Genomic DNA, 27,618 nt, shown 5'->3' on the forward strand with positions numbered 1-27,618 from the left:
AAAAAAATCAAAGCTATCTATAGTCATATAAAAATGCTCTAAATCACTATGTTGAGGTTTGGGGTCAGGGAACCATAAGTGGAGGTTTGGGGTTCTTGAGACCCCCAAATACCGACATGCCAGGTCTGGCTCGAATGAATTCAACTCAAGCCTTCTTTCAGCTAAAGAGAAAAACAAAGTTTATTAAAGATTCACCACATTGGGTAGAGTCTTAAGAAATCTCACCATTTGTGAGGCTCCCATTGACAAGTGGGCCAGATTCAATCTGAAGTAGACTGAATTTGAGCACCTTCATGGAGGCAAGATGGATCTTATATACAGAAAGGTTATGGGAGGAATCTAGGGGTGGTTCTAGGGTGATGGGAGGGGGGGTTTAGGAAAGGTCTTGAGGAGGAGTCTAAGGAGGATCTTGATGGGACTGGGGTAGCTAGAGGTCAGACTCCAGGAATGGAATTAAGGGTAGGAAATAACTGAAGGTTACCTAGAGATGACAGCATAGATATTTTGATAGGATCAAGGGTAAGAAGTAGCCAGACAATGGAGGACTAGGCTAGGTTAAGAGTAACAAGAGATTTGGGCCTAGGCCTCAGGCAAGTGGGAAGATTCAAGGAGAGTTTGAGGGGGCTCCCAGAGCCTATACCCCATCAACTACTGATTAGAGAAATGCAAATTAAAACAACTCTGACATACCATGCCACAGCTATCAGATTGTCTAATATGACAAAAAAGGAAAATTATGAATGTTGGAGGGGATATGGGCTGGGACACTTATGTACTGTTGGTGGAGCTGTGAACTAATCCAATCGTTCTGAAGAGCAATTTGGAACTATGTTCAAAGAGCTATAAAATTGTACATACCCTTTGATCCAGCAATATCACTGCTAGGTCTATATTCCAAAGAGATTTTAAAAAAAGGGAAAAGGACCTATTTGTATAAAAATATCTATAGATGCTCTTTTTGTGGTGGCTAAGAATTGGAAATTGAGGAGACGCCCATCAATTGAGGAATGGCTGACTAAGTTGTGGCATCTGATAGTAATGGAATATAAAAAAATGGCAAGCAAACTGATTTCAAAAAAATCTGGACTTATATGAACTTATGCAAAGTGAAGTGAATAGAACCAGGCGAATTTTTTGCACAGTAATAGCAATATTTTATGATGAAGAACTGTGAATGACAGCTATTCACCAGAAAGCAAAGAGGAAATAGAAAGAATCTATAGATCATCCCCAAAAACAACCCCTCAAAATGAAAACTCCCAGTAATATTACAGCCAAAATCCTGTCTTTACTGGTCAAAGAAAAAATATTGCTAGAAGGCTGAAAAAAAGGATTATAGCACCAAAGAGCCACAGTCAGGAATACATAGGATTTTCAGCCATTCCCCAAAAGGAGCTGAGAGCTCAAAATATTATATTCCAGAACACAAAGAATGTAAGCTTACAAAAAAATACCTTATCCAGCCAAATAGTATAATCTCACAGGGGAAGACATGGATTTTTATTGAAATGAAGGACTTCCAAACACTCATCATATAAAGCCTAGAGCGGCATAGAACCCTTGAAGTGTAAGCACAGCATTAAACAGAAGGCAGTCCATGCTCCCAAATGGAAGCTTGCCTCAATCCACTTCTGGAGCTAGAATTCCATCAGTGAGCCACTCCCAAGCAACATCATGATAACATAGAGACCTGAGGAGAGAATAAGGGGGAAGGTGAACCCCAGCAGAGGCAGAGGGGTAGATTCTGCTGATCTCAGGGGCTTTCTCCTTGGTGGATGGAAGACCTCAACCTAAGGATAGACCCTGGGGAGATAGACAGTACCAATGGAGAGGAAAAAAGTTGTCTTGACTTTTATGGGCCCAGCCAATCAAACAAGCATTTATTAATTGCCTGTATGTGCCAAGCACTGTGATCAAGAACAAATCCTTTGTACTTTGCATTTTTCACCAGATAAAATAAAGGCTTCCCTGTATTTGCTATGTATGCCTTATTGCCCACCTATACAGAAGCTTAAGGTCCTTTATCCTTGCTTTATGGAGAATTAAAAGCCAAACTCTGATGTCCTCTGGGGCAACCATGGTTGGGTGGCAAAAGCTGCTCTGGGAGGCAGAATTGTATTCTGGAAAGAACTCTGGCTGCTATGGAGTCAGAGGACCTGGGTACCAACGCTGTCTCTGAGGCTTAATACTTGTGTGACTCTGGGCAACAAGCTAACCTTGTTGGTCCTCAGTTTCTTCTCCCCTGGCTGAGCGGTGACCTCACAGTCTCCCCAAAGTGTCCGGGATAATGTTTGCTCCCTTTCCTGATGCATGTCTCATATCAACAGCTGCTTGCTTTATGTGTCTACTGGTGCATATTGTTCTATAGTCGGTATCTATATTTCTCCTTTTCTGGCTCTGGCTCTGCATGTCTCTCTTTCTGTCTCCACATCTCCATGTCTGCCTTTATTTTGTTCTCTGGCTCTCAATACATACAATATATGTGCCTGTGTCTACATAAGAGTGCATTTGTGGGTATCTCCTATACTTTGTAGCCCCTGGTGATTTAGATCTGCTCCCAGCTGGCAGTCCAGGACAAAGCTGGGAAGAAGCCCTCCCCTCTCTCCTCTTCCTGGCCTCAGGATCATAATGGAGGCCTGATAAAGAGGTAGCCAGAGTGTCAGCAACTCAAGATTCCAGGTATCCTTGGCAACGACCAGTCTCCATGGCAACCAGTGATTAGAACTAGCTGTGTCTGTATTGCCGCAGTCTAAATTTTGCCTCTAGAGAAATTATATTGCACCAAAGGTGGGGTGGGTAACATGATTTGGATTTCTACTACAAAAGAGGCCTCCATCCTAATCCCTGCTCATTGAACAAGCCAGGAGTAAGCATCCTGGGGTCCAGTGGTTGGGCTTTTTTGCATAGGAGGCTTCAATGCTTGTTTATACTTTCCCATTTACATTTATTAAATGATTCACTTCATCAATAATTTGCAGTAATCAAGCCAAACCAGCTAGTAGCAGTCACACATGCAATGGCAGCAAGTTGAGCTCTGCTGGGCTTACATGGGTTCATTTGTGGTACCTGGCAACTGAAAAATTCATTTTTTTATTCAGTTAGTACTAAAAATCACTGGGAGGAGGGCCTTGCTCCAGGATTAGGTAGACCTTGTTTGTACCATACACAACCCACGTACCGCCAGAAGTCAGATGGTGGCATGAAGAGTTCGGTCTTTATCTCTGAAGGATAAAAGATCATAGGTTACTGTATTAATACACCTTTCCTCAGTTCCCCTCCCTAATAAGGAAGATCTTTAGCACAACCTATGAAAACTCAGGCAAATACCCTTCCAGTAGTGATATTCAGTGTTCTGAAGACCCTCCTAGCTCTGTCTGCCTTTATGCTGAGGAGCCTTCTAGTGTGGCCAGTCTATATAGAGTCAGAGGTCCTTCTGGAAGAGTGACATTCTGTGATGCTAATATGACCCTCGAAGCTGTCTTAGAATCCCAAGCTCATTTTTTTTCCTAAGCCAACTGGAACTTTAGTTGCTCCCCAGGAAGAGAGCCTGGGATAAGATAATGTCCCACCTCATTCCACATGGCTCCCTAATCTGTAGGTTTAAGGAATTTTTTTTAGATGAAACAGGTTCAAAAAAATTCCCAAGATTTAGGCAGAGGTTGGGCTCTCTGCTGAAAATTGTATCTGTCTCTATTTAACTCCTGGCCTCTTTGTGGTTAAGGCAAAATTCAGGTTACTAGAAACCTCTGTCTGACTAAAAAGCAGATTACTATAGTGTCTCTGATTAGACAGACATAAAGTGGGGAAGTTGAGGAAGGAGCAGACCACTTCTTGGAACTTTGCTTAGCTCTCAAGCAGATGGGTACACTTGCGGCACCAGCTTGGGTCTTCTACTCTGAGATGCTCATAGAGCCAGTTTAAATCTGGAATGTTTTCCTTCTCTACCATAGCTCAGTCCTACCTTCTCTTTCTCTTTTTCCTGGCTGGCCCAGCTCTGCCAGTTCTTGTCTCAGTTTGGCTCAGCTTCTATGACTCTGCTCCTTCCCCTCTACTTCCAAATCCTAGGAATCTCTAAAGTTTTCTGGGCTAGGTCCTCTCTTTCATACAAGTTCCTTAAGGCATGACTGAATCCCTTAATGCAGTGCCTTTGATTCCAGAAGATATGCAGACCCTATTCTTACTTGGTTTTGATCAAATAAATAAGTCAATTAATAAATGTTCTTGCCTAAGATATTTACTTACTTTGAAGTGGGTAGGATAATTTGTGAAGCTCCCCACATTTACATAAGGATCCTCCCAGCTCTAACAGATGAGAAGATGGACTAACCTTCTTCAGCAACTCCTGCTGAGAACAATGGCTTGATCATGAGGCTCAGCCATCTCCAGCAATCTAGATAAAGGAACCCATCTTTACCCAAACCATTCTGGTTGGTCATCGCCTTTATGAGCTCATGTAATAGCAATTTAGATTTGAATATCTTTCCAACTCATTAATAGGCCATGTGACCTGCTTATGTTGTCAGGAGGCATAAGTGATATTGGTGGGAAGAGCTTCCTGACAGGAAAGGGGGGAGGGGGAGAGGGAGAGAGAGCAAGCAGCTGTGGCTGCTAATGGCTTCTGTTGTGATAGAGCTGAACACGCTGATTTAGCTGTACTGTGAGTTTGTTTTCAGGAAGATCCCAGCAGGGGATCTGAGAGGTTTTGGGATGGCCAGGCTCCATGTGGTGATATTGCGTATTGAATGTTTTACTACTCTGATAGATTGGATAAATGGCTTGTGGAATGTGGTTCTCTGGTGTCTGAATAAATGGTTTACTTCTATCTTCTATGTGGAGAGTCTCATTGTTTCAACAGTCCGGCTAGCAGCTTCTGTGGGGGTGTAAGGTCCACTCACAGCCAGTACCCAGAAAGCTGCCAACAGCACAGGTTCTTTTGATCTGCTTAACTAAGGAAAGCAAGGTGAAGGGGTTGACAAGCTTACTTTAATTCAGCATACAAATATCATTCACTTAGTTCAGAGGAAAAATCCAGCACCCTGAACTTCAGAACAAAATACAAACAAATTACAAACATCAACAGACAGACCTTGTCTGATTCAAATCCCAATACATAGTTACCAGAGTTCAACAAAGACTCAGCATCCAGGTTTACAAGCTAGAGGGCTCCTTAGCTACAGCTGCCCGGAGTCTCCTCATCAACACCATCTGGAGAGCCCTGCACAAATGGCTCTGTCCTCCCTTCTTATAGGGCTTCAGACGTCATCAAACGTCATCTGAATGACCAGAGCTTAGGCTCTGGTGATTGGTTCTTGAGTTGGCCCCGCCCCTTAGGACCCTGGGAGGTTCGCATCCACATAGATTAGGTTAACACCTAATAGGGCATGGCTCTGGAGTTAGCACCTCCCCTTAGCCAGCCCCACCTTGGGCCCCACCCCAGTCACCAATCCACACCCACATAGGTTCCACACCTAATAGGGGTTTGGGCCTGGGGCTTAGCACCTAGTAAGGCTCAATGAAACACACTGAATTACTCAAAGCAAACAAAAAGCCAAATTCTTCAAGGGCACTAAGTGCTATTTTGCTTACCAACACACTGATATACTTTGTGATACAAAAATAATAGGCATTTTGACAATTATCATCTACATTGTGATTACTGCCTTACTAATACAATATTTGGCATCATGAACAGGATTGCAAGGTATAAGATCTCTATTTAGAGGTAGAAGGACTTTAGAGGAAGAAATGGTTATCCCAGGATGGGAGGATATAACTTATTGCTCCCTTGCAAGGGAATGGTCTTAAGGCACTGGTTTGTGTGAGGACTGGAAACAGAAGCTACAGAGTGGAGGAACTAGAGATTTGGAGCAATGTCTCAGAGAAGTTACTGTTGAGCCAGGAATAGGAATGCCAAGAGCAATCTCTAGATGATGCTGGATTTTACTCACAACTTATTATATTATATATATGAAAGCAGGGACAAATTATTATGAGAGAGAACTCAGACTCAGTTACTGAAACATCTTAGAATACTTCTCCTATACCACAGCAAGATGGGGAATCTCAGGTGGTAGAACAACAGGAATCTACTCACTCTGCTGTAAATTCAGCTAGAAGGCAGAGGGAGCCAAGGAGGCCAAGAGTGCACCTCAGTTCAGCCCAGGTCAAGTCTACCAGCCAGTCTGGTTGCCATGGTAACACGGGGAGAGAATCTAGACAGGAGGATACAACATCACAAGCGGGAGACACTTTGTGGTATGATGTTCCTGAGAATCATGTTACAGTATCATACCAGACTTCTCAAACAGAAATGTGCCCCACAAAGCAAAGGAGGCAAGAAACACAGGATCATAATACTGTGTTCAGGGAGGTTTGGGAAGATTTTACACAGCAGGGAATCACAGATATCTTGAGGAGGTTCACCCAGAGAATGGGAGAATCGTTAATATCTTGGATGGTGAGAATCAGTGATGAAGGGGCCGCAGGAGTGCCTGTAGATACTGCAGACTGTATGATTTATAAGTATTAGTCAGAATTCTTTTGCACAGCAAGTTTTTAGGGATTATAGTTTGCAAGGAGGTAACCAAACAAGCAATTTGTTGGCTTTGGCTTTGGCTGGTTGTAAAAGAGAATATCCTGCTGATACTATGATACTACAGATAGACCCTGGTATTCAATTAGGGACTGTATGAAAAAGTTAAAGGAGGAGGTAATGAAGACTGCTTTTATGTTGGGGAATGCTGAAGTTTATTACGAAATTCCCTTGGGAGTCTCTCATAGGAATTTGATAGTTAAAATGGTACCCACCACTTATATAAACACCTAATTCTGACTCTACTAATTGCAGAAGTAGGGAACCCCCTTTCAGAGGTGCTGGATAAGATTTCACAGTTAAGTGACTTAGGAGACTGGGGAAAAAATAAATTTCCTAGGGAAAGAAGGGTACATAGCCAATGGATTCAACGTCCAACAAATAGAGTGACAAGGAAAGAGATGTTTACTGCTCTGCTGAAAGCAGGGGCAGAGTTTAGAAGAATAGATGGTATTCCAACCAATGAGCTACACAAAATGTACTGAGAAAAGGGGCTTAATAGCAAATAGAGTAGAGAAGTAAGAACTGCCCCCTACAAATCCTACAGATCTTAAACAGTTGTATCCAAGTGAGTCACACCTTCAAGGAGACTAGGGAATAGGCCAAGCCCCAGCTCAGATTAAAGAAACACAGACACAGGATTAGAGACCCCATATTAATCTGACTATATATTGGAAGAATGGATCAAATACTATAGTAGGGCACTGATTGACACTGGGGCAGAGGCCAGCTTGATTTATGGAAATCGTGACAAATTTAAGCATGGAATTCCTATTACCATTACAGGACTAGGAGGGGCTGAAATATCAGCTGAACAAGTGAAACCGATGATGAAAACTGGGTTAGCGACATGGTTGCCAATGTGGAAAAATCAAAATTGGGAAATTCATGGTAAACAAGTTTGGGGCAAAGAACTATGGGAAGATAAGTGGGACACGCCTTTGGTTACGAATTTGTCAGTTTTTCATGTAGACACTCACATGCCCCTCACTATGCCAGAACATATGTACAATGTACATGCTAATCGACTAGCAAAGATTGCTACTGAACATACTGTCCCTACTCTGACACCAACTGATGATCCGGTATTAGCAAAACGGGTCCACCAAATGGCCAGCCATTTAGGGCTACAGGCCACACACTGGAGGGCACAAGATTGAGGTATTAGTAGCTCTTATTCATTGTTAAAGCAAGTAAGAGAGGAATGTCATATATGTCAATTGGAAAAAGGAATGAACCGTTACTAGGGTAGTAACTAGGGAAATAGCAAGGGGAAAAGTTCCAGCCCAGATATGGTAGATAGATGATATTGGACCACTACCCCAAGATAAAGGATGCAATTTATATGTACATGTGTTGACACCTATTCAGGTGTATTAGTGGCTTCTCCTTATAAGAATGCAGCCCAGAAAAACACCTGTAAAACTCTAGATATTGTAAGTCTATATTATGGAACCCCAATGCAGATTCAAAGTGACAATGGGTCACATTTGAAAGGTAATGAGATAAAGAGATATTATGTATTGAACAGTATAGAGTGGATATATCATATTCCATATTATCCATAAGCATCTGGGTTGACAGAAAGAATGAATGGATTGTTGAAAGAACAGTTAAGAAAGTTAAGTTCTAGTAATTCGAATCAACATTGGAAGGAGAATTTGTTCACTGCTTTATGTAATTTGAATAATAGACCATTAGGAGGAAGTATACCTCTAGCCAGAATGATGACCCCAAACCTGCAAATTAGAAAATAGCAAACATATAAGATACAAAATTGAGTATTGGATTGTGAGCGAAAATGTCCCACCACCGTATCTAGGAATACCTCGTTCAGCAGAATATGATTTACATTGTTTAGAGAACTTTTGGTTGGATAGAAAAGAGATAAGAAAAATCTCTACTGGGATATGTATGAGAATCCCAAAGAATCCTTTTGGATGGATATTACCTAAACCAGGATTAGCAGCTCAGGGAATACATGTATTGGCTGGACTGACAGATTCTAGTTATCAAGGAGAAATTATTGTGACACTCCAGAATTTAGGTGAAGAAACTATACAGTTGTGTAAAAATGATAGAACAGTTCAATTGATTATTATTCCTTGTGAAATAATACCTCTTGAGAAAACTGACCCTTCTTCCAAAATAACTATCAGAGGAAAGGAAGGAATTGGTTCTATTAATAGAACAAAATTGGGAGCTAAATTATGGGTAAAACGGAAGCTGGACGATGTTCCAAAGGCTGCAGAAATTATAGCACATGGGAGAGACAATACTGTAACAGTGGTTTACTCATAATTATGAAATTGTACCCTTGACTCATGTATTCTATCACGAATAAGGCTATGATAGTCTCTTAATTTCTTTTTGGCTTTTGTGTATTAAATTTGTTTGTGAGATTTATTTCATGCAGGCTTAGTACCATCCATCTGCAGATGACTGATTGCTTAAGCCAGATGTCACCCTCTGATGTGTTCAGATGTCACCCCTGGACCTATCCACGATTGTGACATGTCATCCCTGGACCTGGCATCAACTGAATTCCAGCTGCTCGTTTGCTAAAGAACTGACCTCTCAAATAGGACTCTTAATCTCTTGGAGCAGGGACAACTCTATGTCCAATTTCAGCAGGAAGAAGCTTTGGATCTTCTCCCCTTACCCCAAGATTTTGAGCCCCCATTCATTTTTGAGGGAGGAACGATGACACTATTTTATATGCTTATCTTGTATTATGTCTGTTATATTGTTGTATAAAGTTTTGTTGATATCAGTTATCCCAGAATTCCCATTGCCCCATGTAATGGAAAAGAAAGATCTTGGGGCCAAATGTAGTAGCAATTTAGATTTGAAGATCTTTCCCACCCATTAATAGGCCATGTGACCTGCTTACTTTACAGGAAGGCTAAGTCAAATGTGGTGGGAGGGGTTTCCTGACAGGAAAAGGAAGTTATGTCACAGGAAATGCTGAGAGGAAGAGAGAGCAGTTATGAGTGCTAATGGCTGCTAATGGCCGCTGTCATGATAGAGCTGAACAGGCCGATTTAGCTGTACTATGAGTTTGTTTTTAGGAAGACCCACAGCAGGGGGTCAGAGCGCTTTTGGGATGGCCAGGCTCCATGTTGTGATATTATGTATTGAATGTTTTACTGCTCTGACAAATTGGATAAATGGCTTGTGGGATATGGTTCTCTGGTGTCTGAATAAATGGTTTACTTCTTCTACCTTCTATGTGGAGAGTCTTGCATACTTTGTGATACACAACTACATAAATATTTTGACAATTATCATCTACATTGTTATTATTGCCTTACTCATACAGCATGGTTACCCTCAACTACAACTGGGGTGTTGCAAGGACATAGATTATGCTTTAGGGCTGGAATTCACCTAGATTAGATTCTGCTGACGCTCTAAACCAGACCTGTACAACTTGGCAGTAGGTATTCAGTCAAAATTAAAATAGGCTAAACTTCTTTGGGCTGCAGATAGGTTTGACTACAGACAGAATGACGATGGTTGGTTGCTGCGACTTATGTGACAAACATGAGAGAGTACACAGTGGCAACCCTATATTTTTCACAGGTGGCCTGAAATCCTTTGGAGGTCTGCAAGTATTCCATGGGCCATATGCTGTTCAGGCCTGCTATAAACAGAAGTAAGGTCTTCTAGTTGGTTGGAGTCTTACCTAAGATCAAGGAGCATGTTCCCTGAGGATTTGAAAACCTCATTTATCAGGATTGTCCTTCAGAGACTGACGGACTTACAGAGGTTGGTTCCTGCATGGGCAAATAGGAAAAGCCTTAATGCTAATTTAATAATTTGTTATTAATATAGTAGGAAAATCACTTCTTTCAACAAGAAGATGAGATTTAGAAGTAGAAAAGCTAGGTTGGGGGGCAGAGCCAAGATGGCGGCTGGAAAGCAGGGACTAGTGTGAGCTCCCCGCCAAGTCCCTCCCAAAACCTATAAAAAATGGCTCTGAACCAATTCTAGAACTTCAGAACCCACAAAATAGCAGAGGGAAGCAGGGCTCCAGCCCAGGACAGCCTGGATGGTTGCTGAGTGAGGTCTTTCGTGCATGGAGCTGGGAGCGGAGCAGAGCTGAGCAGAGCACACCGTGGGCCGCGTGGACCAACCAGACCAGGAGCTGGGGGGAGCAGGTCCTAGCACCCTGAGTCAGTGAGCTGTGGCAGTTGCCAGACTTCTCAACCCACAAACACCAAAGACAACAGAGAAGAACTGCAGAACCCACAAAATAGCGGAGGGAAGCAGGGCTCTAGCCCAGGATAGCCTGGATGGTCTCTGGGTAAGGTCTATCTTGCTCTCATCAGATTTGACCTGAGGAGGGAATACCATACACTCTCAATTGGGTATCTTACCCCACAGGAAAGAAGGAGGAAGAAGATAAAAAAGGGAGGATGATAGAAGTGAGGGCAGATGGGGAGGAGGTAATCAAAAACAAACACTTTCAAAAAGGGACAGGGTCAAGGGAGAAAATTCAATAAAGGGGGATAAGTTAGGAAGGAGCAAAACATAGTTAGTCCTTCACAACATGAGTATTGTGGAAGGGTTATACATAATGATACGCATGTGGCCTATGTTGAATTGCTTGCCTTCTTAGGGAAGGTGGGTGGGAAGGGAAGAGGGGAGAGAATTTGGAACTCAAAGTTTTAAAAACTTTAAAAACTTTAATAGAAGGCAGAAGTAAAACATCTATTCAGACACCAGATCAAATCCCCAAACCAATAACCCCAATTTGACATAGCAGTAATTGTATTCCAAAACCAGTAAGTCGACCTCAATGTAACAGCAAGGAGATTAAAACACAGTATCACAGCAAAGAGCCAAGCCATCCTGTAACCTTCCCTTCTGCTAAGGCCTTCCCATAAACATTCACTCATGAATCCTAACTGTCTGCTTGAGTGCTTCCTCTCCTCTCACAGTTCTGAAAGCCCTTGCAATTCTCAGAGCTCTTCCAGTTCTCTCTCTGTCTCTCCATCTCTTCCAGTTTTGTGTCCTCTCTCACAGTTCCTCCTCCTCCTCCTCCTGTTCCTCCTCCTCATGGGTCTCTGCAGCTCTCTAGTCTCCGAAGTTCTCTAGTCTGAGCTTAATGGCTACCCACAGGCTATGCATAATTTGTTTAGAGCCCTGGGGCTTAGTAGCTATTTAGCAAAGGGTGTGGGCCTGGGGACTAGCACCTACTTAGCAAAAGGGCCTTTCTACAAAGAAGCCTATCCTAATCAAGTTTCCCTTAACTAGCTCCACCTGAGGCCTACTGAGTGGGTGGGGAAGATCTTTGATCACATTATGTTGCCACAATTTGGCCAGCAGCTGCTGTGGGAGGGTGTAAAACCAACAACAACCAGCTCACAGAACAGCTTTGAGCCCAAGTTCTTCAATTTAATTCAGCACACAAACATCATTCACTCAGCTCAGGGGGAAAAGCCAGCACCCTGAGCTTCAGAGCAAATACAAACAAATTACAAACATCCACAGACAGACCTTGTCTGATTCAAATCTCGATTCACAGTTACCAGAGTGTAACAAAGTCCAAATATCCGGGTTTACACACTGGAGGGCTCTTAACTACAGCTGCCTGGAGTCTCCACATCAGCGCACCACTAAGGGTGAGAGCCCTAAGCAAATAGCTCTGTCTTCTCTTTTTATGCACTCTTTAAGCGGTCATCAAATGTCATCTGAGCGACCAGAACTTAAGCTCTGGAGTTAGCACCTCCTCCTAGGATCTTTAGGGCTTCACACCCACATCACTTAGCACCTAATAGCTAGGGGTTTGGGGCCTACTTGGGAGCCAAGATATAATCAGACCTCCCTTCATGGGCCCCACCTGGAGCCCCACCTTAGTTACCTAATTTATTCAAGGAGATAAAGGCCCAAACTCTTCAAGGGCACTTGGTTGAATAACTGCTAAGAGCCCATCTTGATCACCAATACACATCAGCACCACAACAACATTAAGACTTTTTCCACCTAACCACAGTGGAGGAAAAATCAGCCCAATGCTGTCCCCACTGCTATGATGGCTTATCCCCTATCAGATGACTTATTATATGTTGGAGAGTTTAGTAAATAATTTTGATGTCAATGATTTAGCCTGAATGTATGTTATTTAGTTCCATTCTGCCTGTTTGACCAGGAAGGAGCTGGAATGTGAGCTAAAATTCAATAAAAATGTGGTTTAAAATGAGAAGCAGGCTTGGACCCGAGATAACAGGCTAAAAGTGGAATATCTTCATTGGCCACAAGACAGGGATCTCAACTGTATTATATATTCCCTTCTGTCCTAAAACTTACTTTTGTTACAATACAGTATTCTGTCTAAATATTGCAATGTCGACATTGACCACTAGATGTTATGAAAGACCATGAAATACGTCTTCAATATTTATTTTTTGACCACCTGATGTCATCAAATGACTGTGACATAATCTTTAATGACACTAAATTGGTCAAAAAACATTTATTATAGTCTGTTCTGGGTGCTAGGAGTCCAAAGATAGAAAGGAAACGTTCCCTCCCCTCAGAGAAAAGTACATCCTATTGATGGAGACCAATTCTGTATGAGTGATACAAAACTCAGTAATCATGACCCTTCAAAAGAAGAAGACAAATGAAAGGTTCACAGGGATTGCAGCATGAATTTATTTTCAGACATTTTCAATGTACTGATTCATTTTACTGAATTTTTCTTTAAGATTTTTTTCAGGGGGCAGAGCCAAGATAGCCATCTGAAAGCAGGGATGTACCAGAGCTCTCTTACAAATTCTGTCAGATACCTCTAAAAAGTGAATCTGAGCATATTTGAGAGAGTCAGAAGCCACTAGAAGACTGAGTGAGGCAGATTTCCAAGCCAGGAGAGTCTGCAGGGATGACAGGATGGATCTATGGGCTAGGAGAGCACAGAGAGTGTGGAACTGCACCTAACCACACCAAAGCAGCAGCAGCTGCGGAACTGAGTCAGAGAACTGGAATGGTAGAGCACTGGGTGCGAGAAGCTAAACCATACCTCAGCAGGAGCAGGAACAGGCCCAGGGCTGAAGTGCTGGCCACGGCAGTGATCCTCAGGCCTCTCAGCCCAAAACGGAAGTCTGTCAGAGCTACAGGAGACACCACCGCAGAACCTGTGGCTGCTAGAGCAGTTACTCCTGAGGCTGTCAGCCCACAGTCTAAAGGTTTGAGATTTGCCTTCTTGAACTTCTGGGAGCCATGATTACCAGGGTAAAATGGCTTTCAACCCTCCCTTCCTCACCCAGATAATACTCCCCTGGGAGAAACCCTAGAATAGAGGAGCCAGAAATGGGGACTCAGTAGCCTTTTAGCTCAGGAAGCTAGGGAGATGTCCTCTTGTGGTGGTGGAAGGAGACTAATGGAGAAAGAAGTGTCCCAGCAGGCCACAACTCAGCAGAACAGTGGGAGCTCCTGAGCCCTGGGGGGGGAGGAGTGGAGCCAGCAAATTCTAACACCGGGAACTCAGATGTGCCATTGCGCAGCTTGGGGAAGTGGCAGACACCAGCACAGACAACTGCTGGGATCACCCATTTTGTAGGGCAGCCTTAGGGGAAGAGGAGACTTCCAGCAGCCAGACCACCCCTCCACCACGCCTCACACCAGGAGCTTCAGGATAACCCAGAGGAACTCAGAAAGACATCACCTGGCCTTGACCTTGGCACACTAGCCACCTCCAGCTCAGCACCAGGTGAGCAGCAGCATTATATAGCCTCTAGCTGTCAAAATCAGAGGACAGAGAACACAAAGCCAGTAACCAGGCCCACAGCTCCCAGCACAAGAAGTTCAGGACAGTGCCCACTGGGCCCCAGAATCAGAGATCCAATTTAAAAGCCAGGAAAAAACCACCATGAAGAAACAATCCATAAAAGCAAGGACTATTGATTCTTATTATGGAGACAGGGAAGATCAAAATACCAATTCAGAAGAGGACAGAACTGATGCTATACCCACATCTGAAACCTCAAAAGGGAATATAAACTGGCCTCAAGCCCAGAAAGCATTCCTGGAAGGGCTCAAGGAAGATTTTAAAAACCAAATTAGAGAGGTAAAAGAAAAAAAGGAAAAAAATTCACTGATGAGAACAAATCTGTAAAAGGTGAAATTGGTGAAATGGTTAAGGGGGTTCAGAATCTAATTGGAGAAAATGACTCCTTGAAAAGTAAAATTAATCCAAGTGGAAAAGGAAGTACAGAAGCTAAATGAAGAAAACAATTTGTTAAAAATCATAATTGGGCAAGTAGAAGTTAATGACTCTATGAGGCACCAGGAATTAGTAAAAAAAAATAATCTAAAGAATAAAAAAATAGAAGAAAATGTGAAATATCTGATTGGAAAAATAACTGACCTGGAAAATAGATCCAGGAGAGAAAACCTAAAAATTACTGGTCTACTGGAAAGCTGTGATGAAAAAAGGAGCCTGGACAGTATCTTCCAAGAAATCATCAAGGACATCTCCTCTGAGATCCTAGAACCAGAGGGTATAATAGTCATCAAAAGAATCCACTGATCATCCCCTGAAAGAGATCCCAAATTGAAAATTCCAAGGAATATTGTGGCCAAATTCCAGAATTATCAGGTCATGGAGAAAATACTGCAAGGAGCCAGAAAGACACAATTAAAATATCACAGAACTACAGTCAGAATCTCACAGGACCTAGCAGCTTCTACATTAAAAGACAGGAGAAATCAGAATGTGATATTCAGAAAGGCAAAGAAGACTGGACTACAAGGATCAACTATCCAGCAAAACTGGGCATAAGTTTTCAGGAAAGGAGATGGACAGTCAATGAAATAAGGGAATTACAGACTTTCCTATTGAAAAGGCCAGGACTCAATAGAAAATTTGATCTTCAAATACAAAACTCAAGAGAGATATAAAAAGGTAAATGGTGGGGGGGAGGGGAAGCCTTGTTATTCAGTAAGGGCAAATTGTTTACATCCTTATATAGGATTATATTTTTTAAATATATTATATATATATATATACACACATATATGTATATATGTCAATCTTGAGAGTTTTACATCTATAATGACAATTAAAAGGGATATACATAGACTGAGGGTATCAGTATGAAGTAAATGATGTCATGATATAAAACATAACTAAGGGGTATAAAGGCATTGATCTGGGAGAAGAGGTAAAGAGGACATAGAAAAGGTTAAGTTATATCACATGAACAGGCACAAAAAGATATTAGAGGGAAAGAAGGGAGGGAGAAGAGCAGTGTTTGAGCTTTATACACATCAGATTTGATTCAAAGAGGAAATAACATACTCTGATAAATATAGAAATCAAACTTGTCCTACTGGAAGTAGGAGGGGAAAGAGGAAAGAAAAAGGGGTATGGTTAGAAGGAAGGGAAGAAGTAGCAAAGGGAAAAGTTTAAGATAAGAGAGGGGTGGCAATAGGGAGAGAACAATGAAGAAGGTGGTGGTCAAAAGCAAAACTCTTATGAGGAATGGAAGGGAGAAGGGAGAAATAAAAGCATAAAGAGGGAGGGGGCAGAGCCAAGGTGGCAGCTGGAAAGCAGGGACTTGCTTAAGCTCTCCCCCAAGTACCTCCAGACTCCTGTAAAAAATGGCTCTGAACAAATTCTAGAGCTGCGGAACCCACAAAATAGCAGAGGGAAGCAGGTCTCCAGCGTAGGACATCCTGGATGGTCGCTGGGAAGGGTCTAGTGCACGGAGCTGGGAGCAGAGCACAGCCAAGCGTGGGCCACGCCAGGACAGACCAGAATCCGAGTTGGCCTGGAGCAGGCCTTAGGGCCATGAATCATTGAGCTGTGGCAGTTACCAGACTTCTCAACCCACAAATGCCAAAGACCATGGAGCAGGTTACTCGGAAAACTGCTAGATGGGGTTAGAAAGCAGTCTGGCCCCAGCCCTGGGGGTGATGGAGGTGGTGCTGCGGTAGTGACAGAAGCAGGAAGCTCCTGGGGCTGCTTCCAGAGCTCCAGTGTCAGCTGCTTCCAGAGTCCCTGGCTCACACTGTGGGAGGAATCAAGTGGCAGACCAGAGCAGGAGTGCAAGGCTTGCTTCGCTCTGCTTGTATCTGGGTCGCAATCCTGGTTGGTGGTTCTTGGGGGAGGAGGAGCACTACTGTGGCAGAACTTGCAGGGACAGTGGAGTAGAAGTAGCTCTGAAAACAGCAGTGCAGCCCCTAAAGTTTGGGACAAAGCTCTCTCTACTCTACAAGCAGTCATACACAGAAAAAACCCCAAAGTTCAAGTGGTTGGTTGGGAATATGGCCAGGGAGCGAAAAAGGACGCAGACTCAGACTCTAAAATATTTTTTTGGTGACAAAGAAGACCAAAACATACAGCCAAAAGAAGTCAATAAAGTCAAAGAGCCTACATCAAAAGCCTCCAAGAAAAATATGAATTGGTCTCAGGCCATGGAAAAGCTCCAAAAGGATTTGGAAAACCAAGTAAGAGAAGTAAAGGAAAAATTGGGACAAGAAATGAGAGTGATGCAAGAAAACCATGAAAAACAAGTCAATGACTTGCTAAAGGAGACCGCAAAAATACCGAAGAAAATAACACCTTAAAAAATAGACTAACCCAAATGGCAAAAGAGCTCCAAAAAGCCAATGAGGAGAAGAATGCCTTGAAAGGCAGAATTAGCCAAATGGAAAAGTAGGTCCAAAAGACCACTGAAGAAAATACGACCTTAAAAATTAGATTGGAGGAAGTGGAAGCTAGTAACTTTATAAGAAATCAGGAAATTATAAAACAGAAACAAAGGAATGAAATAATGGAAGACAATGTGGAATATCTCATTGGAAAAACCACTGACATGGAGAATAGATCCAAGAGAGATAATTTAAAAATTATTGGACTACCTGAAAGCCATGATCAACAAAAGAGCCTAGATATCATCTTTCAAGAAATTATCAAGGAAAACTGCCCTGGTATTCTAGAACCAGAGGCTAAAATAGAAATTGAAAGAATCGACCCATCACCTCTTGAAAAAGATCCCCAAAAGAAAACTCCTAGGAATACTGTTGCCAAATTCCAGAGTTCTGGGGCAGCTAGGTGGCACAGTGAGCACAGCACTGGCCCAGGAATCAGGAGGAATTGACCTCAAATCCGGCCTTAGACACTGGACACACTTACCAGCTGTGTGACCTTGGGCAAGTCACTGAACCCCAACTGCCCTGCCTTCCCCCATCCAAAAACAAAACAAAAAAAATTCCAGAGTTCCCAGGTCAAGGAGAAAATAATGCAAGCAGCCAGAAAGAAATAATTTGAGTATTGTGGAGACACAATCAGGATAACACAAGATCTAGCAGCTTCTACATTAAGGGATCTAAGGGTTTGGAATATGATATTCCAAAGGTCAAAAGAGTCATGATTAAAATGAAGAATTACCTACCCAGCAAAACTGACTATAATGCTCCAAGGCAAAATATGGACTTTCAATAAAATCAAGGACTTTCAAGCTTTCTCAGTGAAAAGACCAGGGCTGAATAGAAAATTTGACTTTCAAACACAAGAATCAAGAGAAGCATGAAAAGACAAACAGGAAACAGAAATCATAAGGGACTTACTGAAGTTGAACTGTTTTGTTTACATTCCTACATGGAAAGATTATTTTTGTAATTCATGAGACCTTTCTCAGTTTTTGGGGAATTTAAAGGAATATAGACAGAGGGTACAGGATGAGTTGAATATGAAGGGATGATATCTAAAAAAATGAAATAAATTTGAGGGATGAGAGACGAATATATTGAGAGAGGGAGAAAGGGAAAGATAGAATGGGGTAAATTATCTCACATAAAAGTGGCAAGAAAAAGCAGTTCTGTTGGAAGGGAAGAGGGGACAGGTGAGGAGGAATGAGTGAATCTTGCTCTCATCAGATTTGACTTGAGGAGGGAATAACACACGCACTCAATTGGGTATCTTACCCCACAGGAATGTAGGGGGAAGGGGCTAAAAATGGGGGGATTACTGAAGAGAGGGCAGATGGGGGAAGAAGTAATCAAAAGCAAACACTTTTGAAAAGGGACAGGGTCAAGGGAAAAAACTGACCAAGCGGGACAGGATAGGATGGAAGGAAATATAGTTAGTTTTTCACAACATGAGTATTGTGGAAGTGTTTTACATAATGATCCATGTGTGGCCTATGTTGAATTGCTTGCCTTCTTAGGGAGGGTGGGTGGGAAGGGAAGAGGGGAAAGAATTTGGAATTCAAAGTTTTAAAAGCAGATGCTCAAAAGAAAAAGTTGTTTTTGCATGCAACTGAGAAATAAGATATAGAGAATGGGGCATGGAAATCTATCCTGCCCTACAAGAAAGTAAGGGGAAAGGGGATGGGGGCAGGGAGTGGGGTGACAGAAGGGAAGGCTGACTGGGGAACGGGGCAATCAGAATACATGCCACCTTGGAGTGGGGGGAGGGTAGAAATGGGGAGAAAATTTGTAACTCAAAAGGTACTGGCTAAGAAACAGAGTGGTGGATCGGTGGAATAGGTTAGGTACACCAGACACAGTAGTCTATGACTATAGCGATCTCCTCTTTGATAAACCCAGAGAATCCAGGTACTGGGTTAAGATTTCACTATTTCATAAAAACTGCTGGGAAAATTGGAAAATAGTATGGCAGAAAGTGGGTACAGGCCAATATCTCACACTGTATGCCAAAATAAAGTCAAAATGGGTTCATGATTTAGCAATAAAGGCTGATACTATAAGCAATCTGGGAGAGCAAGGAATAGTTTACCTGTCAAATTTATGGAGAAGGGAAGAATTCATGATCCAACAAGAAATAGAGAATGTTACAAAATGCAAAATGGATAATGGACTATGTGAAATTGAAAAGTTTTTGTAGAAACAAAGACAATGTAACAAAGATTAGGAGCAAAAAACTAGGAAAGAATCTTTATAACCAGTGTCTCTGATAAAGGCCTCATATCTAAAATATACAGACAAGTGAGTCAAACTTATAGGAATACAAGTCATTCCCCAATTGAGAAATAGTTAAAGGATATGAACAGGTACTTTTCAGAGGAAGAAATTAAAGATATGTAGGTTCATATGAAAAAATGCTGTAAATCACTATTGATTAGAGAAATGCAAATCAAAACAACTCTTAGATACCACATCTCACCTGTCAGATTGGCTAACATGACGAAACAGGAAAATGCTAAATGCTGGAGAGGATGTGGGAAAACTGGAACACTGTTATACTGTTGGTGGTGTTGTGAACTAATCCAATGATTCTGGAGAGCAATTTGGAACTATCCCCAAAGGGCCACAAAAATGTACATATCCTTTGACCCGGCAATAACACTTCTAGGGCTATAACCCAAAAAAGATCACACAAGTGGGAAATACACCAGTATGTACAAAAATATTTATAGCAGTTCTTTTTGTGGTGGCAAAGAATTGGAAATAATTCCCATCAATTGGGGAATGGCTAAACAAGTTGTGGTATATGAATGTACCCCCCCTCCCCAAGGTTTTTTTTCTTCTGTAGGCTGGTTCTCTGTATACTTTTGTTGTTTAGTAATTTTTCAATTGTGTCAGAATCTTCGTGACCCCATTGGGGCTTTTCTTGGCAGAAATACTGGAGTGATTTGCTGTTTCCTTCTCCAACTTATTTTAGAAATGAAGAAACTGAGGTAAAGAGGATTAAGTGACTCGCCCAGGGTCACACAGCCAGTTTGTGTCTGAGGTCACATTTGAACTCAGGTCTTGCTGACTCCAGGCCCAGCACTGTATCAACCGAGCCATCTAGCTGACTTGATCTCTGTACAGTAAAGCAGTATATGAACCATCTATTTATTGGTCAAGGTTGTTAGAGTGAATGAGAGAGGCACAAAGGGTTCAGCTCTGATGGGGTCCCTTCCTTCCAGCAACACTCACTGGTAATGTATTTGCCATTTTCTCAGCATGGCCCCTACCCCTCTTGACTACTAACCTCCTTCAGCTTCAGTTTCCTGATCTGTAAGATGAGAATGATCCTGGCATTTTGTACCTATCAGGGCTTTTTTAAGGAAAGCACTGTATCCATCGCAGTTGTACAGAAATATCAGTTGTTCTATCATTATTTTTGTCTCAAGGGATCTCTGTCCTGGGAATAGGAGAGAAAGGAGAGGGAGGCAAGTTAGGGGAGGCTTGTGCAAAGACCAGGAATGGCCAAAAAGTGAGTACCCCAAGTATAGCAAACACCAGGGAACATTAGGCATGAGGTGGGACTGAGCCCTGAGAAGGATAGCTTTCACGGTGAGGTGGGAAAAAAGTCTTGGCCAGAAAGTGAGGGGCAGGGGCAGGTGGGAACGGGAGCAAGATCGGTGAGAAGGGATTTCCTATACCACTCAAATGAAAGGAGACAGAGAGCAAGGATATGGAAAAAAGCCTGCCCTAACCAGAAGGGAGACAATGCTGCTGCTGCCTCATGCCCCTGGGGACACAGAGCCTGCTGACATTAAACAAATGATGTACCTGTAAGGAGGAAAATGCAGGAAATACAACTGGCAATTAGGAGATCATGAAGACATTACAGATAGGGCCCCATGGACAGCACAAAGTCCCCCTGGGAAAAATGTCTGGGGCCCAGCACCAGGTCCCCTATGGAGAAGGGATTGAGCAAGGGCATCAGTGTATTTGTGCTTGAAAGAGACAATGCCAACTTCTTGGGAGAGATGGAGATGCCCCTCCCCCTAACCCCATCAAAGAAGACAGTTCACAAAAGCCTCAAATCTTATGGAAAGGACCAAGAGTCAGCCTCTCATTTCATATCTGAGACACGATGAGTCCTCTCTACGTTATCCCTGACAAGAGGCCATCCAATCTCTGCTTGGAGTCCTTCAGCAATGGGGAACTCACTACCTCCCAACATAGGTCACTCCTTTGCAAAGTTCAGTTTTTCATCACATTTAGACAAACCTACATCCCTGTAATCAATCCATTAATCAATCAGTCCCAGAAGTATTTATTAAATACCTACTATATGCTGGGAGCTTTATCTTTCCCTTTGATTCTAGCTCTCTATTCTGAAGCCAAACCAAAGTCTAATCCCTTTGCCCCGTTACAGTCCTTCAGATGTCAGGACAGCTACCACTGTCTCTCTTCCCCTCTCCCCCCTCCCCACATCTTCAGTTTCAGAGTATTTAGAATTTAGAGCTTTTAGGATCCAATCTACTCCACTTAAGCTAGAGGAAACAGGCCTGGGGAGGGAGGTTCAGTGACTTGCTCAAGGATTCACAGGCAGCAGGGAGTAGAGCTGAAGTTCAAACTGAGGTCCTAATTCTACACTGAGGGCACCTTCCACCACACAACCCTCCTCCTTTCGTCTGTTCCTCATAGGGTGAAGTTTCCAGGCCCCTTACCATCCCTGTCTGTCAATGTCTTTCCTAAATGTGGATCCTAGAAATGAACATGATATTCTAGGTATGGTTTGACCAAGACCACAGAAAGTTGCTTCTGTTATTGCCATGATTATTTTAGCCAGCCCTGTGATTTCACTGTTGTGGGAGCACTCCAGATTGGAGAATCCTGCTGTTCAGGTCAATTAGCTACAGATTACTAAGTTACCTGGGACACAGAGGGGCTAAATCAGGGGTGGGGAACCTGCAGCCCTGAGGCCACATGTGGCCCTCTAGCTCCTCAAGTGCGGCCCTTTGACAGAATCTAAACTTCACAGAACAAATCCCTTAATATAAGAGGATTCAACCGCTAAATGATTTGCTTATGGTCACGTAACCAAGCCAGTAGGTAGGACCTGGATGCAGGTGTTCCTGATTCCAAGACTAGACCTCTACTGTCTACCTCAGGCTCCATCCCATGATTGTATTAATGCGACCTGAAATAACCCTAGTTAAGGCAGTATGTGGCTAGGCATAGAGCACTGGAGACACAGACACAAATACACACACACCTCTTCTCCAGAAGTTATATGAAAGAGTGTTCTAAATCACCAATTTTTATTTTTTAGGTTTTATTTAGAATTTTATTTTCCCCAGTTGCATGTAAAACAATTTTTAACATTCGTTTTTAAAACTTTGAGTTCCAAATTCTCTCTCTTTCTCCCTTCCCACCCCCCCCACTGAGAAAGCATATTCAATAAAGGTTATACATGTATAGTCATGCTTTATGTTTTATATCCATAATAATCCTGTTGTGAAAGAAAACATAGACAAGAAAAAAAACTCAAGAAAAATAAAGTAAAAAAAAAGTATGCTTCAATCCATATTCAGATACCATCAGTTCTTTCTCTGGGGAATAGAGAACATTTTTCATTATAAGTCCTTCAGAGCTGTCTTGGACCATTGTGTTTCCAAGAATAGCTAAGTCATTCAGAGCTGATCATCTTACAGTATTGCTGTTAGTTTGTACACAGTACATATCATTTTGTATCAGCCCATGCAAGTCTTTCTAGTTTTTTTTCTGAGAGCATCCTGCTCATCATTTCTTATAGTATAATATTATTCCATCATAATCACATAACCACAACTTCTTCATCCATTCCCCAATTAATGGCATCCCCTCAATTTCAAATTTTGTCCTGAGAAAAGAGCTGCTATAAATATTTTTGTACACATAGGTCCTTCTCCTGTTTGGTTTTATCTTTTTTGGGATACCTAGTAGTGGTATTGTTGGGTCAAAGAGTATGCATGGCTTTATAGCCCTTTGGGCATAGTTCCAAATTGCTCTAAAGAATGGTTGAATCAGTTCACAACTCCATCAGCAGTGCATTAAAGTCTCATTTTTCCCACCTCCCCTCCGACATTTGTCATTTACCTTTTCTGTCCTATTAGCCAATCTAATAGGTATGAGGCAGTACCTTGGGACTGTTTCAATTTGTATTTCTCCAATCAATAGTGGGTTAGAGTAATTTTTCATATGGCTATAGATAGATTTGATCACTTCATCTGAAAACTGATCGTATCTTTTGATCATTTATTAATTGGGGAATGGCTCTTATTTTTCATAAATCTGACTCAGTTCTCTATATGTTAGAGAAATGAGGCCTTTATTACAGAAAATTGCTTCAAAATTTTTTTCATAGTTGTTATTGTTAACTGTATTTCCCTGGATCCTATTCTGCCCCCCCCATTTATTCTATTCTTTCTCTCCTTTCACCCTGTCCCTCCACAAAAGTGTTTTGCTTCTGACTACCTCCTTCCCCACAGTCTGCCCTCCCTTCTATCACGTCCCCTTCTCTTATCCCCTTCCCCTCCTACTTTCCAGCAGTGTAAGTAAGACAGATTTCTATACCCAACTGAGTATGCATGTTATTCCCTCTGAGGAGACTAAGGTTCATTCATGCCCCTTTAAATTCCCCCTCTCCCCTCCACTATAAAAGCTTTGTCTTGCCTCTTCTGTGTGAGATAATTTACTCCATTCTACCTCTCCCCTTCTCTTAATACCTTCTTCTTTCACACCTTAAATTTATTTTTTAGATATCATCCGTTCATACTCAACTCACACCTATGTCCTCTGTCTATATATACTCCTTCTAACTACCCTAATGATGAGAAAGGTCTTATGAGTTGCAAATATCACCTTCCCATATAGGAGTGTAAATGGTATAAACTTATTAAGTCCCTTATGATTTCCCTTTCTTGTTTACCTTTTTACGCTTCTCTTGAGTCTTATATTTGAAAGTCAATTTTTTTTTCTATTTAGCCCTGGTCCTTTCATCAAGAATGCTTGAAAGTACTCTATCTCATTGACTATCCATTTTTCTCCTCATGAATTATACTCACTTTTGCTGGGTAGGCGATTTTTGGTTGTAATCCTAGCTGTTTTGCCCTCCAGAATATCATATTCCAAGCCCTCCAACCCTTTAATGTAGAAGCTGCTAAATCTTGTGCTATCCTGACTGTGGCTCCACCATACTTGAATTGTTTCATTGTGGCTGCTTGCAATATTTTCTCCTTGACCTGGGAACTCTGGAATTTGGCTATAATATTCCTGGGAATTTTCTTTTGGGATCTCTTTCAGGACGTAATTGGTGGATTCTTTCAATTTCTATTTTACCTTCTGGTTCTAGAATATCAGGGCAGTTTTCCTTGATAATTTCTTAAAAGATGATGTCTATGCTACTTTTTGATCATGGATTTCAAAAATTTATATCATATTAATATAATACATTAATTTTTAATATTAATTCATATTCTATTCTATTAATAACATTAATTCAATAATTTAAAAATTATGTCTCCTGGATCTATTTTCAAGGTCAGTTGTTTTTCTAACGATATATCACATTGTCTTCTATTTTTTCATTCTTTTTAAAAAACATTTCTACATTAATCATGCTGCAAAGAAGAATCAGAAACAATGGGAGGAACCACGAGAAAGAAGATCCACCACTCTATTTCTTAGCTAGTACAAAGTAGTTTTGATGACTGTGGCTTTATAATACAGTTTTAGATATGGTACAGCTAGGGTACCTTCCCCTGCATTTCTTTTCATTAATTTGCTTGGCATTATTGACTTTTTGTTCTTCCAGATGAATTTTGTTATTAATTTTTCTAACTTTATAAAATAATTTTTAGTAGTTTGGTATGGCACCAAATTAGTAAATTAATTTAGGTAGAACTGTCATTTTTATTATACTAGCTTGGCCTACCCATGAGCAACTGATAAGTTTTCCAGTTATTTAGATCAGACTTTATTTGTGTGAAAAATGTTTTGTAATTGTGTTCATATAGTTCCCCCGTTTGTCTTGTCAAGTAGACTCCTAAGTATTTTTATGTTGTCTATATTTATTTTAAATGGAATTTCTCTTTCTATCTCTTGCTGTTGCACTTTGTTGGTAATATATAGAACCATTAATGATTTGTGGGGGTTTGTTTTATATCCTGCAATTTTGCTAAAGTTGTTAATTATTTCAAGTAGTAGTGTTGCATGTGGCTGAGACAGGGGCGCAGTCCAGTACAGGCTGTGCCAGCACAGACTGGGCCCTAGCAAACCCAGAGTAGGCCTTAGGGGACTGAATCATTGGCAGCTGTGGAGGTTTCCAGGCTTCTCAGTCCACAACTGCCAAAGACAACTTAGAAGGTTGGAAGGAAAGGTATGATATACCAGGTTGAGAGTGGAGCACAGTCCAGCCAAGGCCATGCCAGCACAGCCCTGGTCCCAACAAATCAGGAGCAGAACTTGAGAACCACTGAATGAGCAGTGGCAGTGGCCATTTCTGGAGCTCTCAGCCCACAGATGGTAAGGGGGTCAAACAGCTGTTCAGAAGGTGGTTACAGGGGTCTCTTTGTTAATACTTAGGCAGGACTCTGCTGCTTTGCCCATATTTGGATCTGAGTCACAGTCCTGGGTTAGGAGGAGCACTAGCATAGCAGAGCTTGTAGCAGCAGCAGTGAGGGGACCCTCCTCATAGTTCTAGGGAAGAAAAGAGTGCTTGTGATCACTCATAGACCAGAGCACAGGCCAGGAGAGGAATAAACACCTCTCCTTAGACCAAACCACCTTGGAAGAACTGAAAACTTACAGGTTCCTAGAAATATCTCTGAAAACACCTGTGCAAAACCCCTAAAGCTTGAGACAGTGCACCCTCCAACCTGGAAGCAGAGCCCTACCTTAACAAAGAGTTAAAATGTTAAGTTCTGCCTCAGTGCCAGCACAAAGATACCTGTAATCTCCTTCTGACCAGCTGTTCGACCCCCTTACCATATGTGGGCCGAGAGCTCCAGAAGCAGCCGCTGCCACTGCTCATTCAGTGGTTCCAAAGTTCTGCTTCTGGTTTGCTGGGGCCAGGGCTATGCTGGCATGGCCCAGGCTGGACCATGTTCCACTCTCACCCTGCTATATCAGACCTTTCCTGCTGACCTTCCAAGTTGTCTTGGACTGGAATTTTTTTTTCACTCTGCCTTTTTGTGCATTCTGCTGCTCTAGAATTTGTTTAGAGTCATTTTTAAAGATATTTGGAGAGATTTGGAGGAGAGCTCAGGTAAGTCCCTGCCTCTATTCTGAAATCTTGGCTCCACCTCCCTAAATCACTAATTTTTCAAGAAATGTGAATGAAAACAACTTTGAGGTACTACCTCACATCTATCAGAAATGACAAATGCTGAAGCTAATAAGGGAAAATAAATATACTAATAAATTGTTGGTGGAATAGTCTACTAGTCCCACCATTCTGGGAAACAATTTGGAACCATGACCAAAGGGCTATAAAACTGTGTATACCCTTTGACCCAGAAATACTACTACCAAATCTATATCCCAAAGAGATCAAAGAAAAGGAAAAGGACCTATATGTACAAAAATATTTATAGCAGCTCTTTTTGTGGTCACAAAGAATTGGAAATTAAGGAGATGCTACTCAACTGGGGAATGGCTGAACAAGAATTGGTGTATGATTGGGTTGGACTGTGCTATAAAAATGATCGGGGGATAGTTTCAGAAAAAATTTTGGAAGGCATATATGACCTCATGCAAACTGAGGTGACCAGAAACAGGAGATCATTGTGCACAGTAGCAGCAATGACATAATGATGATCAACTGTGAAATATTTGGTTGCTCTGGTCAATACAATGATCAAGACAATTCTAAAGGACTCATGATGAAAAAATGTTATCTTCCTCCAGAGAACTGATGAACTCTGAATGCAAATTGAAATACCATTTTTCACTTTCTTTATTTTTCTTGCTTTTTTGATATGCCTAGTATGGAAATAGGTTTTTCATGATTTCATATTTATGACTGATATCATATTGCTTGCCTCTCAGTGAGTGGAAAAGGGGCAAGGAGGGAGAGAATTTGAAACTAAAAATTTAAAACAAAATGAATGTTAATAATAAAGAAATAATAGCTTCACTTGTTAATTAATGTGGTAAAAAGAAAAAAAAAGATAGCGAGAGGGGAAGAAATGCCTAGACCATATTCTGTCTAGGGATTTTGACCTTTCTGTGGACTGCCTTCTGGTTTTACCATCAGGAGAGATTTTGTGGCTTCTCTTGATTGTGTTCTACTAGAGACATGGCTTGATGGAATGTGCTAGGAGAAAAGAGGGTCAAAGTGGGAGAGCCTA

Source organism: Trichosurus vulpecula (assembly GCF_011100635.1).
Source record: "Trichosurus vulpecula isolate mTriVul1 chromosome X unlocalized genomic scaffold, mTriVul1.pri SUPER_X_unloc_2, whole genome shotgun sequence".
NCBI lineage: Eukaryota > Metazoa > Chordata > Mammalia > Diprotodontia > Phalangeridae > Trichosurus > Trichosurus vulpecula.